This window comes from Artibeus jamaicensis, unplaced genomic scaffold (assembly GCF_021234435.1).
Source record: "Artibeus jamaicensis isolate MK-2021 breed Jamaican fruit bat unplaced genomic scaffold, CSHL_Jam_final contig_718, whole genome shotgun sequence".
Taxonomy (NCBI): Eukaryota; Metazoa; Chordata; class Mammalia; order Chiroptera; family Phyllostomidae; genus Artibeus; species Artibeus jamaicensis.
The window spans coordinates 1,053,875-1,068,413 of NW_026521936.1; the positions used below are offsets into that span (position 1 = coordinate 1,053,875).

General features: G+C 38.9%; 1 protein-coding gene across 1 annotated transcript in view; it reads left to right on the forward strand.

The window, feature by feature from the left end:
• Window positions 1–14,539, forward strand: part of CNTNAP2 (contactin associated protein 2) — a 1,645,556-nt gene that overhangs the window by 574,166 nt on the left and 1,056,851 nt on the right. The gene's annotated exons all lie outside the window — the stretch shown is intronic.

Genomic DNA, 14,539 nt, shown 5'->3' on the forward strand with positions numbered 1-14,539 from the left:
CCCTTTGACCATTTAGACGTTCAGTGGACATACAGATATTGGGGTACAATGTGAAGCCCTTCAGCATTTCTTACAGACAACGATGAAGCAGCAGCTTCTCCGTGGTTGCAAAGAGATGTGATTTCTGTGACATGGGCTTGCTTATAATATGTTCATCTGTCTTTGTTTTTTTCATGCAAGAGACCTCAATCCTATGCACATTAAAAGCATGATATCCTTTTCCTAGGAATAAAGGCTTTATTAAATAAAAACGTATTTGTACATTCTCTAGATAAATTGAATCCCCAAGTATAAAAAGCCTCGTAAAAATTGCTTATGAAAATATTTTTTAAAAAACCTCTTCATTGCTAGCATATAGGAGTGCTCTATAAATATTTGCCGAATGAGTAAACAGGGGAATTATTCATAGTAAAAATGGAAATGACCAGACTCTTTAATAATAAAAGTTATGTATAGCCAAATACTACTTAGCAATAGTATAAATAACATCTCCCCTGATGTTAATAATGTAGATCAAGCAAAACTTGGATAATAAGTGTTAGTTTTAAAGCAGTAAGAAATTAAAATCGCTTCACAGTGTTGCTAATGAATTCAACATAATAGTTTGTATTTCATTTCCACTTTCTTCGTAAATGAAATTAAAAGATATTTTGTCCCATCTCTCATTCTCTATGAAATTCCTCTCTAAAGAAATTCATACTAGCTTTCACGTAAATATCTTCAGTAACAGAGAGCTTGCTGGTTGGTTTTGTTGTTTTGGTAATAATCCATTCTCCTGTTGGCGTTATTTCAATCTTTTAAAAGTTGTTACATTGTAATCTGTCTGTAACTTGAAACTTCTTTTCCTAACCTCACCACCAGAAGTAACACACAAAAAGTCTGTTTTCTCTTTGTCATAGTACTTCCAGGGAATTTTAAAAATAACACCATGTATCATTTACACTGTTTGACAAGTAACTGTGAGATTGTGGAGCAGATAAATGTTCAGTTTTTAATGAAACTTATTTATCGTTATTTTAGTTCAGACTTGTGTACAGGGGTTCTCGTTACACCCTGGCCCTGCTACCTCCTGGGAAGATTTTCTCTACAGGATGAACATAGAAATCAGACTGCGGTTTCTATGCAGAACAGGAAGCTGGTCAAACTCCATCCTAAGTTCTCATTCATTTCAGCGGCTGTACAGTTTTATGAAGCCGTGCAGCTGTTTTGCCTGCCTTTGGTTCTTCTTGTCTCTCACAATCTTAAGGCGACACTTGATATTTGGGGGTGGGGGGAAAGAGTTGACTCTGGGTAAAAAAGGCAAAGGAACAAAGCAAACAACAACATCCTCAGAGACACAGGCACCAATGTGTTGATTTTAGAGGAAAGGAGGTCTGGGCGAGGGAGGAGAGGGTGAATGGGGATAAACGGTGATGGAAGGAGGCTTCACTTTGGTGGGGTGAACACTCAATACAATATACAGATGATGTATCAGAGAGTTATGTTTCGGAAACTTGGATAATCTTATTAACCAATGAATTCAATAAAAATAAAAATAAAGAGTTGACATGTTAAAACCAAGGATCTTTAGATATAATGGACATATGAAATTTCCTGTGAATGTTTATATATATATATATATGTAAAACTATCTTGCTTTGCAGTACATCTGCTTATCACAACCCAGATACAGTTATTTAACTCCGAAGGGCTAAATATGTAACACAGGCCTCAATAGCTTGGCTTTTAAGTTTGCCTAATTGCCAGACATTTACTGATTTTAGCAGTACAATTTCCAAGTATTATCAACGTTATTAAGAGAGCTCCTTGTAAATTCTCTTAATGTAGAAGGCTGGGCCCTTGAAGGAACAAGAACATTTAATAAGCAAACTTTTGTTCTCCCAGAAACCCATTGGTTTCATATTGGTTAAGATCTGATTGATAGTCCCTTGTCTTCCTTGGTCAAATTCCAAACGGAAACAATTCGCGTAGCATTGTGAGCAATCCATGGACAAGTACATTCTCTGGAAGGACTGACTCAAGAAGTAAATTTTAAAGTAAATATTAACTAAGTAACATTCATTACAAAAGTAGAAGTTACAGCTGCATATTCTGTACACACAAAGCATGTATGCTTTTGGAATGTGTGATATTATTATTGTCACATCATTGGGAACTTTACATCTCTGTTCTGTTCCTTTAAATAGTAGAAGATGAAAAGGAAGTTGCTCTTTCATTTTCTCCCAAAAGGCTTAAGCATCTTCGGTCCCTTCCGAGCACTAGTGTGAGATGAAATCCCTCATCACTCTGATTAACTCTCTGATGATTCTTAGTTTTCCAATTGTCTCTCTTAATTGTCAATCCCTGTAGATGAGCCCATTTCCATATCTTTTATGTCTAACGGTTAAGGTCCCTTGACCAATTTTTTGTTTTGTTTTGTTTTTTCAGAATGTTTCTTGTTGGTCTATAAGACTTGTTTGTATATTACAGATAGGAGCATTTTGTTGGTTACATGCTCGGAAATGCTTCCTCCCCCCACCTATGGATAGCTAATCCCGTTATTTTACAATGTCTTTGGATCATCTCTCATTTCTAATTTCAAATTAATCTAATGTATCCATCTTCCCCTATTAGCTAGTGCCCCTTAGTTCTGTTTAAGACATTTTTCCCAACCCCAAGAATGGTTTTTTTTTTAAATGTCATCTTCTAGAAGCATTTGTGTTCTGCTTTTCACAATTAGATCTACACATTTTTCCCCTGAGTTTCGAGTGTGGTATGTAGAACAGATGTACACTTCACTTTTTCCTATGTGGACATCCAATTGACCCAGAATATATCACTAAAAAATACCTCCTTTTTCTACTATTTCCCTGTGCTAAATTTGTCATAAATTAAATGCTAAAATATACATGGATGCATGTGGTTTTGTTTCAGGAATCTATCATTCATTCATTTCATCTGTTGGTCCCTCCTTGCATCTGTAACACTCATGTCTTAATTTATAATCGTTTTATAATAAGTCTTGGTACCACAGAATCAGGGTAGTTATCAGAAAAATGCAAATTAAATTCACAGTGAGCCACAGTATGTAGGCTAAACTTAAAAAAAATAAAAAGGTGAACTACACCAATTTTTGGCAAAGACTGGAACCATAGAAATTCTCATTACACAATAGGGGATGTTCCAGGGAGGGGTAGTAAAAATGTGTTTAACTGTTTTGGGAAATTGCTGGCAAAATGAACTAAAAGAAACAAAACTCATTTGGACCCAGGTTTACTACACCCTGGGAGTGCGCAGAGAGGAGCTTCAAAACATGGACAGAAACATCGATGGCAACATTATTCTTGGTAACTCCAAATGGGGAATAAGCCCACATTCGACATGACAATGAATAGAATACTGTTGTATACAATGTAATCTCAGGCATGGACGAATGTGAGCAGTCTGGTGCTGTGTGTAACCCACACATGAATCTCTAGAGCAGTGCATTGTGGGGGAGGGGGTTACCCTATTTGGAAAAGGGCACAATGGGGGCCAAGATCCCTTTAGAGATCCACATCCTATTACATAGCCATGTTCATTTTGTGAGAATTCCTAATACTAGGTGCTTGTGATGTGTTCATTTTTGCATATCTCTATAAAGTCTTAATGAAAATGTATCAAACGTGCTTTGAAGGTAATGCTACAAATATGGTATTTTTAAAAGATTTTATTTATTTATTTTTAGAAAGGAAAAGTGGGGGAGAGAGAGGGAGAGAGAAACATCAATGGGTGGTTGCCTCTCCCACGCCCCCTACTGGGGACCTGGCCTACAACCCAGGCATGTGCCCTGACTGGGAATCAAACCAGTGACCCTTTGATTCACAGTCTGGCATTCAATCTACTGAGCCACCCCAGCCAGAGCTGCAAATGTAGTATTACAGTTAGATGTCATCATTTCAACACTATATTTTATAAAGTAAATTAAGTTTCCATAATTATTTGTAAGTAATACTATGCATTGGTAATCATGAAGTAGATAATGCATCTGTTCAAAACACACATCTTACTTTTTTTATTGCTGTTAAAACGAATTCTGCTGGTGCGGGCTCCAATTTTCAGCCAGTCAAGAACATTTTACATCGTAATTCAGTTAGTTACCCTATTAGGTCTCCTCTGCAGTCTTATATAATTGACAAATTTCATAAGTACGTCTTCCATGCCTTAGATAATGAAAGTATTAAAAATGACAGAATACAGACCAAAAGCCCATGGCACATCCTAAGGGAGCTCTCTTCAAGTTGGCATAGTCATTAATCAACAAATTTGGGGCATGATTCTTAACCATATTTGAGTTGACCTAAAACTATTATCTCTCAGACCACATCGTACCATTTTATCCTTATTGGAGATGTTGCCAAATGCTCAGTAAAAGTCGGAGGTGCATCTATGGAATTTATTGTGTTTATTACATACAAATGTGATCGTAAAAGGAAATCCTTACAACCCACCCACACTATCTCCACTATTACTAATCTGCCATTTTTTTTATTTTTAAATTTTTTATTGTTATTCTATTATAGTTGTCCCATTTTTCCTTCTTTGCCCACCTCTGCCCAGCCCATCCCCGCTCCCAGGTCCATCCCCACCCTGTTGCTCTTGTCCGTGGGTATTTATACACGTTCCTTGACTAGGTCCTTTCCCCTCTCTCCCCCCTTATCCCTGTACCCCCTCTGGTCACTGTCCATGTTCCCATGCCTCTGGTTCTATTTTGCTCATTAGTTTATTTTGCTCATTAGCTTATTTTGTTCATTTGATTCCTCTTATAAGTGAGATCATATGGTATTTGTCTTTCACCACCTGGCTTGTTTCACTTAGCGGAATACTCTCCAGTTCCAACTATGCTGTCACAAAGGGTAGGAGCTCCTTCTTTCTTTCTGCTGCATAGTATTCCACTGTGTAAATGTACTACGGTTCTTTCATCCACTCATTTACTGATGGGCACTTAGCTGTTTCCAGCACTTGGCTATTGTAAACTGTGCTGCTATGAGTATCAGGCTGCCTACATTCTTTTGAATTGGTGTTTCAGGATTCTTGGGGTATATTCCCAGCAGTGAAATTGCTGGGTCAAAAGGTAGTTCTATTTTTTAATCTTTTGAGGAAATTCCCCAGTTTTCCACAGTGTCTACTTATTCTCAATATTCATCACCTACATGCCAACTTTGGAATAACTTTGCCTCTTTTTTTCTAGATTTACTAAGTTCCCTGTTTGGGAAACTCATGGTTTTTTGTTTGTTTGTTTGTTTGTTTGCTTTGGCTTTATTTTGTGGGCAGTTCCTTTGAAAATATTCAAGAAGCGAACGTTGCATTTATGAATAATGCCAGTTCTTTGGGATATAATCTAAGTGTTTCAAAAAAGAAGTTAGAGCAGCTACACCTCCCTTACTACGTCCTAACTTGACTCCAGACATAATTCCCTGTACTCAGTGACTCATGCTGCTGTTTCTGGAATGATCTGAAAGCCCTTGTCCTTTTTAGAGGGGATAGAAATGGGAGATGAACTGTTCTGTCTTCCTGTCAGCAAATGACACATGATCAAATCACATCTTCTTTCTCCTTCATTCTAACTTTATTTTAGATAGCATTAATTGATCCCACGTTTTAGTAACGACAGCGACACTAATGTTTTAGCTTCTCTAGCTCATAACAGATGTTAGTGAATGCCCACGGCGCTTTTATCATTTTTTTTCTGGCTACTTCTACTCAACAAGTTATTAGACTTGGTTGAAGCTGATTTATCTGCCTTCTGGAGAGCCGCTCCCATGCCACACCTTTTAGCTGTTCATGTCCCACCATAAATAAAATCTGAGCTCATTAGCAAGCAACTTATAGTACTTACAATGCCAGCTACTTTTTCTTTGTCCATGAGATAATCCTCAGTTGCATACTTCAACTTTCTCTTTTTACTTCCATCCCATGTGTCCTTTATACTTGTTCCTGTAAATCCTTCCCCTTTTCCCCCTGAAATTCCCTCCCCTCTCCCCTCTGGTCACTGTCAGCCTGTTCTCTATTTCAGTGTCTTTGGTTATATTTTGCTTGCTTGTTTGTTTTGTTGTTTAGGTTCCTGTTAAAGGTGAGATCATATGGTATTTGTCTTTCACCACCTGGCTTATTTCACTCAGCATAATGCTCTCCAGTTCCATCCATGCTGTTGCAAAGGGTAGGAGCTCCTTTTTTTTTACTGCATAGAATTCCATTGTGTAAATGTACCATAGTTTTTTGATCCATTCATTTACTGATGGGCACCTAGGTTGCTTCCAACTCTTGGCTATTGTAAATTGTGCTGCTATGAACATTGGGGTGCATAGGTTCTTTGGATTGGTGTTTTAGGGTTCTTAAGATATACTTCTAACAATGGAATTGCTGGGTCAAAAGACATATTCATTTTTTGGTTTTCTTAGAAAATTCCATACTGTTTTTCATAATGGTTGTACCAGTCTGCAATCCCACCAACAGTGAACTAAGGACCCCTTTTTCCCCACAACCTCTCCAACACTTGTTGTTTGTTGCTTTATTTATGATGGCCATTCTGACTGGTGTAAAGTGGTACCTCATTGTGGTTTTAATTTGCATCTCTCTGATAGCTAGCAATATTGAGCATCTTTTCATGTATCTCTGGATCCTCTGTATGTCCTCCTTGGAGAAGTGTCTGTTCAAGTCCTTTGCCCATTTTTTAATTGGGTTGCTTGTCTTTTTAGAGTGGAGTCATGTGAGTTCTTTGTATATTTTGGATGGGAGTAAAAGACAGAAAATCGTACTTGAACAATAATTAAATTAAAAAAATAAAAGTAAAAAAAACTTTCTCTTTTTAAATTTCTCATGGCATCCATGTTAGTATTTGAGACCAGGTTTTATTTGTACTTTCTAATATACTTTTCATAATAAGCTCCTATTCCCTGGGCTTTGCGAGGTTCAGAAGGCCTTTTCAATGGCCAATGTCTTTTTTTTTTCTCTTTTTCAATTTTGAAAAGAAAATTCACTCATTGCCTCTTTAAATGTTTATATTCTGTGTGCTGGTATTATTCTAGAACTTCTTAGACTTATCATTTCAGTGAAATTCCCACTTCATCCTTCATGCCTACATACTCCTACAAATTTTAACAGCTTTATTGATGTACCACTGATGTACTCTAATATGTACACATTTAAATTGTACAATTGGATCTTTTTGGGAGAAGGACACACCCCTGAAACCATCGCCACAATCAGGATAATGAATGTATCTATCATCCCAAGAAGTTTTCTTTTGACACTTTGTCACCGCTTCCTCTTCCCTTCTTTGTCCCCAACCTCAAGCAGCAACTATTGACCTGCTTTTGCTCATATATATCAGTTTGCATTGCCTAGAACTTTATGTAAATGTAATTGTACAGTATCGACCTTTGTTGCTGGATCCTTTCAATCGGCATATTTTATTCTCGGATTAAACATGTAGTGCGTGCATATCAATGTCCATTCTTTTCATTGCTGAATAATGTGATGTTCTATGACTGTTATTACATTCTGTGCATGGGCTCCCTTTGTTCATCCATTTATCTGCTGATGGACGTTTGGGTTGTCCCCAGCTTTGGGCTGTTACACATGGAGCTACTATGAACATCAAGGGCAGGACTTTGTATGTGCATATGCTTTATTTTCTCTTGAGAAAATACCTAGGAGGGGAAGGATGGGGTCATTGGTCCATTGGTCAGTAGTACAAGCCACCAGCACCTTCATCCCATTCAGATAACTCTTTGCCCAGAACTGGTTGGGTAGATTCTTTGCAGGCTTATGCTAATCGTGACTCAGCAGAAGACTCAAGGACGCCCCCTGTGGGTTATTTAGAGTTCTCCATGCAGCTCCTTCCTTCACTTCTAAGGACAGGCACCTTGGTCACCCCACCTCTCAGCTTTACCTTCTCCACATTGGGTTTCTGCCACCTGCCACCTCCTTTTGCTCCTGTGTCTCAGCCCTGAAACCCTCTCAAGACAGGGGGCTGGGGAATGGGACTCGCTTCACTTATGTCCTATACCTCAGGGATCCTAGTCCTTTGCTGCCTCATGTCCTATTTCTTGCAAGCCATTGTTTTCTTATGTATTTTGTGTGCTTTACCATTGTTTCAGGTGGGAAAGTAAATTACATTCCTGTTACTCCATCTTGGTCAGAAGCAGATGTTCTGAAACTCTAATGTGTTTTGTATTTTCTCTGGTGACTTCTGTATAAATCTGTGGGTATTACCTTTCAGCTGACTATTTGCAAAATGATGTAATTTGTGGATTTTCCTCTGATGAGGTATTTTTTCTGTTAATGACTACATTTTTTTTTGTTTCTAAGGTAATTTTTGGCTCTTTTTAGAATTCTTCTCTAAATATTTCATTTCTCCTTCTTATATCTGACCATTACTGCTATTTTTAATAGCTGGCATTACTTGTTCTAAATATATGAGAACCTAAAACATATTTATTTTTTTCCACTGCTTCTTAATTGCTATTACATCCCAAGTTCATTTGCACGGAACTTTTGACTTTGTTAACTGACTTCTACGGTCTATATATTTTTTTCTGATGATTGTAGATTTTGGTTTACACACTGTTCTTGACAACCAATGTCTGTCTGTCTCTCTCTCACTGTCTCCTGTCCTTTTCTGTCCTATAGTTTTGTGACCTGCTATCTCAGCTTTCCAGATCTCCAGTCCAGAAACACACCACACGTGGGTGATATTGTGCCTTTGCCTGGTGGTGTCATTAGGAAATTATAGGTGTGGTCTCCTTGCCAGTGGTTGCTAGTTTCCCAACTTCTTTGGGCAATGTGGTCTCAGCTTTCCAAGTCAGTAAGCAGCCGGTGTCAGTCTTCTTTCACAAGCAAGACGGTCCTGGGCTCAGCTTGGATTTTAGTCCTGATACACACTTCCTTGTTCCGACGTACACAGGAGGTCGGCACCGACCAATATGCCCCAGAAGCTAAATGTCTCACTTGCTCTCTATGTCCCAGGCCCCAGTCAAACTGGCAGCATCTTGTGACCTACTCATCACTTGCATTTTGGTTGCCTTTCTCATGCATGGGGACATTTATCTTATGTTTCATCCTGGCTATGTTTATTTCAACATTCTTTTTTTTTTTAAATCTATCTTATTTAAAAATACTGTGTATTTAGACCAGAAGGAGGCCTCCAAGCCTGAACTCAGAATGCTATGTTGCCTGAAAGTCTCTTTTTTAATTTATTCTTTACATCTGATGCATAATTCTCAACCAGTTATTAAAGGTAGTTCTATACTTGATTGAAATGTGTTTCTGCCATTTAAAAGATTAAACCCCAGGCCTATGGTCCCTGGTGGTATTTCGCCCACCCACCTGGGCACGCTGTCCCTGCGGGAGCGACTTACCACCAAAAGAGACTCCATGCTCTCTCCCAAACCACCCACCAAGTTTCTTTTTCCTCTCACAGCTACTAATTTACAAAGCAGAAATGGCTACCACAATTATAAGCTGTTACTCAGTTTTGAGTCAAGTTCCATCCATTTCTCTAGCTTCTCTATTATAATTTATCACTCCAGTGACCCCGGAAGAGTGAGCGTCTAGAATGCAAACACTGTATATCTTGATCGTTCACACATACACACACTTCACACTCACACATTGGCACACACACGGACACGGAGGGGGAGGGATGTGGGTAGACGAGAGACAGAGAGAAAAAAGGAGAAAGAGAAAGGACAAAAAGGGAGGGAGGCAGCAGTATCCCTCCAGCTTAGGGAACAGTAAGAGTTCTATATCATACACATCTCTCAAGTCACTCTAATACTTTCCTAGTTATTTACTAGATATTTTTGGCTCTGTTATTGCCAGACAGAGTTGGTCTTAGGGCTTCTCAGAAACTAAGACTTTACGACTATTTAAAAAGTCTCCTCCTCCCCAGCGTCCTCTCTGACTCCTCACTCTGTCCCTTTGAGTCACCGTGGTGTCCACCAGGAGCCTGTTCGCCCCGTGGTTCTCCCCGCGCTGATTTGGGAAGAGCCCCTCCTGCTCTCTCGTATATCATTTTTCTGACTCTTGGTGATGGAAGGGTTGTCATTCTCAGTCCCTGGATTGATAGAGGTTATACACTTCATGAGCCAAATGTACAAAGTAATCAACTTTGCCAAATTACATTTCTTGGTAGATCAAAGGGAAACAGGAAACTTTTCATCGATCTTTCCGCCACGTTGCCCAGGAAAGCCTGACCTTTGCCCTCCTCTTGGGGTTAATCACTGTTCTCTCCGAAGTACTTCTGCTAAGGAGTAAGTTTTAACTTATATTTTTACTTTTTTAGGTTTTTGCTTCCCTTAAAGTTGTGGATAAATTCTGTTTTTTAAAGTAACGAGATTAATGGGATGAAGTAACTGCCTTCTTATTGAAAAATTGTACTGTGGCAAGAAAAAAATAAGTAATTTAAGAAAACTTGTTTGGAACATTTTTTTCAGGACTCATTAGGGGAGCTAGTCTAAATTTCAAGTCAGTTGAATGTATTTTCTCCTCTCTACTCGCAGGAATAATTGCTCATTTATACTTTTATGGTCAAACCATCTTGTTGCTTTTATTAACACAGAGATAGGACTATATACACAATTAGCTATAGAATTTTTCATAAGTTTGGAACAATATATCCAACTGACAGGAAAAATGTTTATAATCTCTTCATGACTACGCAGTCATGGGTAGTCTATATTGTTATCCCAGAAATTTATCTACGCCCCCCCCCCAAATTGTGCAGAATTCTAGGAGTGGCAGGCATGTGGATGATACATGACCTTGGAGAATATCCAATACTACAATGGGAAAAAAACACAGCATCTAAATAACACACAAAGTGGAAAGCAGAGAAAATTAATTCATGTTGTTAGCGAGTAGATCACCAGTGGTTTCAAGAAGGTATTACAGATGCGCTCTTCCAGGAATTTGTATTCTTCCAGGGATGGAGAACAGCTCAGAGGAATTGATTGGGGACCTTTAAGGGGGTGGGACCCACAGAAGGGGAGGAAGTGAAGAGGATACAGGCAGAGGGAGAACTTGAGATGCAACGTACGGTAATCGCAATGGAGGCCCCTATTCTGCAGCGAGCTCTGCGATCAGGAGGACCCTTCAGAGTTTTCCCAAGTTGGGAGGAGGCGCCTGGCCTTCTGCAACCCCTGGGCGAACTGTCACTGCATCTGCATAACGCCAGGGTGGTGCACGACCTTCTCTTTCACTCGGGAAATTCCTGCAGAGGCATCACAGTGAGCTAGCATCTTCTGGATGCGCTCTAGACAACAGAGGGGCTACATCCCTGTGGTAATGGAGGCCCTGAAGGGTACAGCATCCACTGCAGGGGGTGTTATTTGAAGTGAACACACTGATACTTAAAGGAGAATCGATACTTCTCCAGTTTTATTGGAACATGCCTACCTTTTTGTGTATCTGTGTCTTCATGCTACAGTCACAGGGTGTACTCACGGTCACGGAGTGTACTCACGGTCACAGAGTGTACTCACAGTCACGGAGTGTACTCATGGTCGCAGGGGTGCATGGCCTGCCGAGGTAAAACACTCAGCATTTGCAGAGAGAGTTTGCTGACCCACAATCTAGGGCTCACAACCATCAAATAACACATCACTCCAAATGTGATGTAAGACACTCAGGACAGTGTCTATTTTTCTTGCCTTCTATCTTCTGTGCTATCATAGTCCTATGTTTTAAGTCTATACCTCTAATTTATGGTTACTGCTTTTGTTTTAAACACTCTGTTACCTTTTAAGGACATTTACAAAGGAACAACTGTCCGACACTAACCAATGTGTTTACCACTTCCAGCATTTGTTGTTTTCATGTAGGTGTGAGTTTCTATCTAGTAAACTGTCTTTGGAGCTGAAAAGCTTCCATTTCTTATGGTGCATACCTACTGATGATCAATGTGCTCAGTTTTTGTCTTAAAAGTCATTATGTTGCTTTCATGTTAAAGGGTGTTTTGGCTGGATATAGAATTTTCAGTTGGCAGCTTCCTTTTTTCTTCTTTTCCATCACTTTGGATATGTTGTTCCATTGTTGTTCAGCTGGTATTGTTTTTGCTGAGATGTCATTGCCCTCTGCTTACTGTTGAGATTTTGTCTTTAGTATTGGTTGTTACCCATTGATTATGGTGTGTCTTGGTATGTTTTCCTTTTATTTATCTTGCTTGGAGTGTGGTAAAATTGTCACATATCTGGGTTTGTATTTTTCAACCAGTATTTCTTCAAATGTATTTTTTCCTCTCCAATTTCTACCTTCTCTGCTTTTAGTACCACATTTGCATGACAATACTATCCTATAGGTTACTGGAGGACTTTTTATTTTTAAGCCTTTTTTCCACTCTGGGCTTCAATCTGAAAGGTTTATATGACCCTATATTCACATAAACTAAAGTTTTCTCTCAGCTTCTAATCTGCTGTCAAACTCATTCAGCAGGTGTTTTATTTCACATATAATTTTTAGTTCAAAAACTTCCATTTTTTCTTTTTTGTGGGTTTTTTCCCATTAAGGATTTATATTTGCCTTTTCAATATTTATATATCATCTTTAAATTAATGGCACTAATTTATAATCTCTGTTTTAAGGTCCTGATCTACTACTTTGGTCATCTCTGTCATTCTCAGTTAATTTCTGTTGGTTGACTTTTCTCTGGTGATAAGCCTTATTTTCCTGCTTCCTCGAATGTCTAGTATGTTACAAAGTGTTTATGCTGGGCAGTGTGGATGCTATGTTGTTGAGTTTCTAAACTTTCATAGCCTTCCTTAACGGAGTGTTGAGTTTTGTTTGAGCAAGGAATTACTTACTTGTGGGTCAGATTGACCTTTTTTTCAGGTTAATTGTCAACCTTTGTTCAGATGTATACTGAGTAGCCCTTATTTGGGGACTACATTATTCAAATCTTTTTTTCTGAGATCTCTCGTGAATGTCTAAGGTAGCTCAAGTCTGCTTCAATCTTGTCTAGTCTGAAATGGACCGAGTCTCAGCACTGGATGTCCTCTGGTTGTTTTTCATTTCAGAACTCCCCCCAGCCGGTCTTGTGAGTCAAACACACAGCTCGGGATTCATCCGGTATCTGAACTGTAGAGACTTGTGAATGAACCCCTGGAGATTCTCCCAGCTCTTTCTCTGCACAGTTGTCCCCTTTCCGTGCTCTATCCTATGAATTCTTTTCCTTGGGAGCTTTTGGTCCTAGTTCGTCTCCATCTCATTGATGCTGCTGTTTCTGTTTGGGATGCTGGTCCATGTGCCAGGATCTGGATGGTGAACCAGGCGGAAAGCCAGGAAGCCAGCAGGGCTCATCCCATTTGTTCATCTTCTCTCATGGATCAGGGTCCTGTACCATCTCATTTCTAATCCCTTAAAAGAGTAATTTTACACATTTTTTCAGGTTTGTAACTTTTTGTGGTGGGAGAGCTATTCTCCCAAAGCTGAATGTGGAAATAATCCATACAAACACCATTAAATGAATGAAATATCTGTGATGATTTACAAAATGATTTTTATTGTATAATCATTATTGAATAAATTATTTATTGTCAGCCTTTAAATCTCTTATTTGAAAATCAGTGCATATATTTTGCATCTGTACATTGGATAATTTATTGAATAGTGTTGTCTTATTTACTCCCATGAACAGCCAAATTCACTCAAAAAAATTACACTGTCTCTTAGCACTAAGTATTATGCCATATTCTCTGTAATGCAATGATATACAACCCTAGTTACTTCACAAAGCAGTATATATTAGGAGATTTTTGTTCTAAATTAAGGCTACTTTTCTAATAACTATTTTTCATTCTTACTATTTGCCAGTCATTTATTATATTTTGCCAAAAGTATTTTATTTTATTTTTAATGTATTACATTGATTACGCCATTACAGTTGTCCCATTTTCCCCCCTTTATTCCCCTCTGCCCTGCATTTTATTTAGTACCTCAAAGCATTTTCCTAGAAGTGTGATTATCAAAAGTCGTTGGTTGTGTATCTATTAATTGTTAGTGAACATGTTGCCTAGTTTACTGTATGCCTTAGTTTTCATGAGTACAAGGGCTTCATGTAGGAAAAGACCTGGCAGAAAACGGTTACAGTCCATGTAAGTGAAGCTGCCGTATGAAAGAGTATAGTGAACTTGACTTCAATCATGTCTGGGTCGGTGGGATTGGGAGATCTAGGCCACGTTACCAGGGCTCAAGGGTAGTTGGCTGTCTTCTCATTCCGGGAAGGAGGAAGAGGATACTTCCTTCCCCCTTTCAGAAAGGGGGCCATCAGACCAGTTCCAGTCATAAGGGATGTGAATGGAAGCACTTTGTATAACTTCCAAGCCTAATCAAGGCAGAGTAGTTACTATAAGCTTTCCATGCCCTCTTTTCCCTCGATGTGGGCAACTGAACAAGCTATGCGTTCCAGGTGCGTCAACCTGTCAGCCTCGGTCCCTGAACAAAGCGGAGCATCATTCTTCCCCTAGCTGAACATGTACTATGAACACAAAATAAACTTTTTATTACGCTAAAAAAAAAGAAG